Here is a 5,245-nt window from a genome sequence, read left to right as displayed (position 1 = left end):
GAATTAATTGATATTAACATTTGTTTTAAAAAATATTGAGCTAATATTCTAGGTTACATAAATATTAAAATTAATTTGTAACATAATTTAAAATAAGAAATTAACATTATAAAGTTTAAATATATAAATAGACACATCATATTTGTTTAACATTAAAACTCCGAGGTGAAAAGCAAAGTATAATCAAATTATTTTCATTGAAAAATTAGTGAAGTGAAGAAGCCGCGCAGATTCAAGCCCGACATTGTTGGCCTTTGGGAGATCCGTGAATACTAGAAGAGCATCTCATTAGGAAGCTCCCTCTCCAACATCTTATCAAGGAGATTGCCCACGATTTCAAGATGGATCCGAGGTTCCAGGATATTATTCTTTTAACTATTTAAATCATACATGCTTTTTGCTTCCACACAAGCATAAACTAGCTATATATACCTCTATATATATTACGCCAAGAGTAATCGTTCTCGAGGCGCCTATTTTTATTTAATCCCAAAGTTATTTTAATCGAAGTTGGGATTAATGAAAAAAAAATAGGCGCCTCGAGAACGATTACTCTCGGCGTAATATATATAGAGGTATATATAGCTAGTGGCAGTCGCGGCGCAACCAAAAAAGTAATTTTAAATTTTTCTATTTTTAAATATTTACTTTTTATTTTTTATTTTGATTAGGATTAGGGTTATAGATAGGGTTAGGGTTAGGGTTAGGGTAAGGTTCTAGGTTAGGGTTAGGGCTAGGGTTAGGTTTAGGGTTAGAGTATGAGTTAGGGTTAGAGTTTGAGTTAGGTTTAGGGTTATAGTTTGAGTTAGGGGTAGACAGAGCATTATAATTTGGGTTAGGATTAGGGTTAGGTTTAGGGTTTGAGTTTGAGATATGGTTAGAGTTAGGGTTAGAGCTAGAGCTAGAGTTAGAGTTAGGGTTAGAATTAGGGTTAGTTTTAGGGTTTGAGTTACCGATTGAGTTAATTTTATAGTTGGGTTAATGTTAGAGTTAGGGTTAGGGTTAGAGTTTTGAGTCAAGGTTAGGGTTAGAGTTAGGGTTAGGGTTAAAATTAAAATCCAATTATGGTAGAGTTAGATTTACAGTTAGAGTTATGGGTAGGGGTAGGGTTACGCTTACAGTTAGGGTTAGAGTTAGATTTAGGGTTAGGGTTAGGGTTAGGGTTAGGTTTATATTTAGAGTTAGGGTTATATATAGAGAGAGTTATATCAATGTTAAGGTTAGGTTAAGGGGATTGAGTCAAGGTTAAGGTTAGAGTTAGGGTTAGGGTTAGGGTTTCAATCAGGATTAAAGTTAGGGTTAGGGTTAGAGTCTAATTATGGTAGAGTTAGATTTACAGAAAGAGTTAGATTTAGGGTTAGAGTTAGGGGTAGGGTTAGGGTTAGGGTTAGGGTTAGAGATAGGGGTAGACAAAGGGTTAGGCTTAGGCTTAGGGTTAGGGTTAGGGTCAAGGTTAGGGTTAGGTTTAGGGTTAGAATATGAGTTACGGTTAGAGTTTGAGGTATAGTTAGGGCTATAGTTTGAGTTAGGGGTAGACAGAGTATTAGAATCCTAGCTACGATTAGGGTTAGGTTTTGGGTTACGGTTATGGTTACGGTTAAGGTTAGAGTTAGGTTTAGGGTTATAGTTATAGTTAGGGTTAAAGTCCAATTATGGTAGAGTTAGATTCAGGGTTACAGTTAGTGGTAGGGATAGGGTTACAATTATAGTTAGGGTTAGGGTTAGGGTTGGAGTTAGAGGAAGGGTTATATTTAGAAGTTTTCTTATGGTCACAGTTATAGTTAGGAGGGGAGTAAGGGTTGGGATTTTAGATTATATTTATTATTATATAAGGTGCCCTATATAATAATATGTATATTCCCACGCTCATGGATAAGGTTAGGGAAAGAAGTAGGACTGTGGTTATTAGTGTTACATTTAGAATTTCATTTAGGAGGGCATTGTGTGTTATTTTCCCCCCCTATTCAACCCATCACTGATGTCTGATTTGAGAGACCTTAAATGGGATAGGTTCTTTGCAGAGGGTTAACATCGCTAAAGTTGGCGGCTAACATTTTGTGTTGGCTCGGTTTCTTCATTGACCACGCTGGATCATTTTTTCTTGGTCGGGTTGATTCATGCTGCGAGATTTGATAACTCTTATTTCTTCGCAAGCTATCTTCCCATCTTCCCAAAAGTGCAAGATGTTGCCATGCATTCCCATTCTAACGTTTCTTTATATGCTAGTGTCTTCGAAACACTCTAAAGCCTAGAGTTGCACAAGATGCTGCCATGCATCTCCATTCTGATGCATCGTCATGCTACATTGTTTCTTCAATTCTCTGAAGCCCAAAATTACATCATGCTACCACGCATTGCCTTTCCAACATTTCCTCACTCCACAATGCTTTCATGAGTCTTTAAGACCCAAAATTGTGCCACATGGAGGGGGTTCACACCTTTTGTGCTATCTGCTTCGTTTGTTGGGAGGAATCTCTTCACTACATCTTAGTCATCCATTGGAAATAAATCCAATCTTGATCGATGAATGTGACTTAATCCTTCATTGGGAGGAGTTTCCTCGTTGCATCTCAATCATCCTTTTTGAGGGGAGAATCTACATCGATGGTTGCGACTTAATCCTTCATTGGTGAGGATTCACGATGCATCTATGCCGTCTATTTCGAGAGGAAGACCTTCATCGATGACCATCATTCATTTTTGGGGAAACCAAATTCCCCCTTGGGATCAACCTTGCATTTTTTGTGGGAGGTTAAGACATCATGTTATCTCTTTTCATAGTTTTTTGCTAGCGACATGAATGTCTTTCCTCTTCTTTCCATGAGTCTCCATTCTAGCGCCTCCTTAAGCTGCATTGTTTCTGCAATGCTCTAAAGCCCAAAATTGCATCATGCTACTACATGTCACCTTTATGACATTTCCTCACTCTGTAGTGCTTTCGCAAGGCTCCAAGACCCAGAATTGTGCCATGTAGCGGGGGTCCCCACCTTTCGTGCTATGGTTACAATTTAGATTTTAGGGTTATGGTTAGAATCAAGGTCAATTCTAGAGTTTATAGAATATTTAGAGTTAAGATTAGGGATTAAATATACATGAGGGTTAGCATTGGGTTGTATGATAATTACAGTTAGGATTATAGTTAGATATATCATTTAGATTAGGTTTTAGTCAGGGTTTAATTAGACTTAAGATTAGGGTGAGGATCAAGGTGAAGTCTATAGTAGGGTTCATATCATGGTAGGATTGAAACTAATGTTAGGGTTAACATTGAAATTATGATTAGGGGTAAGGTGAAGATTTATATTTGGTCATGATTGTGGTTTGTGCTAGGATTAGGGTCTAAGCTATGATTAATTTTATGATTGTACCTTTAGGGTTAGGGTTTTGTTTAAGTTTATGATTATGGTTACAACTATGGTTTATGGTTCAAGTTTAAAGTTGGGAATGTGATTAGGATCAGGGATTAGTAAATTTTTTAAGAGTTCGGTTATAGGTTTATACCATGGTTAGGACCTTGGGACTGGATTTAGAGTTTAATATCATGGTTATCCATATAGGTAGGTTTAGGATTTTGATCAATATTTTGGAGTTTTTTTTACATTATGGTTAAGGGTTAGATTTTAGGGTTAGGACTATAACCAATATTAGTGTGTAGGTTTTTGGTTTAGATTATGGTTTGGACTGAGATTTTCGTTATATCAATAGGGATATGTTTTAGTGCTATAATTATAGTTTAATGTTGGCTTATGGTTATATTGTACATCATTGTTGGGGCTAGGGATAAGGTAGGGGTTGTTGTTAGGGTTAACTAAGGATGACAATTAGGATGGTTTATCTTTTCAAGTAGAAAAAAAACTCATATTGATTCAAAAACAAAGAAATTATACTTCGAAAATATTTTTCTATGTCATAATAGATTCATTTATTTTAATTATTGTATTAGTTAATTAGTTGTTTGATGTTTCAAAGTAAACATGGCTTATTTTATTTAAATTTAAATAATATTATTGTTTTGAATTGAATTTAGCTTAATTGTTAATGATCATATTTATATTTCTAATATTAACTCCAATTTGATCAAAGACCAAATATATTTTTGGTATTTTTGTAAACGAACTTGCTTAACACTTCCCTATTTCAAAGTTAATAAAATATCATTTCTATTGTCTTAGATTTGAGAGTAAGTATATTAAATAAGTAATAATAAATGAACATTATGATTAATATATTTCTAAAATAAAAATATATTACTTAAAAACTTGTTTACTTTAAATGAATAAAGTACTCATTTACTTGTAAATTTTAAAAATAGAAATTAATCTACATATATATAAAATATTTATTCTTTTTCCTATTTGCATACAAATTAATTAAAATCTAAACTTTAAACTACATAAATATTTTTAAAATATATATCCATCAATAAATAGTTTAGAATAAAGTAAAATCTAAAAATTAGACACATATAGAATCTTTTTAATTTCTAGATACATGTTTTTCTAATTTATTTCTACAAACATGCAACTGATATTTCTATTATCCATTTTTTTCCATTCTAAAAAAATCTAGATGTAAATAGAATTTTTTTAGATGCATGCAATCTTTCTAATTTTTTCTACATACATATATTAACATTTCTATTTTATATTTTGTTTTTACATTATGGTTATTTCAATCAAAATATGTAGATGTAAATAGAATTCTTTTCAAAAAAATTTATTTAAATTTAAATAACATTATTGTTTTGAACTGAATTTAGCTTAATTGTTAATGATCATATTTATATTTCTAATATTAACTCCAATTTGATCAAAGACCAAATATATTTTTGGTATTTTTGTAAACAAACTTGCTTAACACTTCCCTATTTCAAAGTTAATAAAATATCGTTTCTATTGTCTTAGATTTGAGAGTAAGTATATTAAATAAGTAATAATAAATGAACATTATGATTAATATATTTCTAAAATAAAAATATATTACTTAAAAACTTGTTCACCTTAAATGAATAAAGTACTCATTGACTTGTAAATTTTAAAAATAGAAATTAATCTACATATATATAAAATATTTATTCTTTTTCCTATTTGCATACAAATTAATTAAAATCTAAACTTTAAACTACATAAATATTTTTAAAATATATATCCATCAATAATTAGTTTAGAATAAAGTAAAATCTAAAAATTAGACACATATAGAATCTTTTTAATTTCTAGATACATGTTTTTCTAATTTATTTCTA

The sequence above is a fragment of the Cupressus sempervirens genome, chromosome 7 (genome assembly GCF_028749045.1).
Source record: "Cupressus sempervirens isolate cs-2001-9-10 chromosome 7, ASM2874904v1, whole genome shotgun sequence".
NCBI classification, from domain to species: Eukaryota; Viridiplantae; Streptophyta; class Pinopsida; order Cupressales; family Cupressaceae; genus Cupressus; species Cupressus sempervirens.
This window is presented reverse-complemented; position numbering follows the sequence as displayed.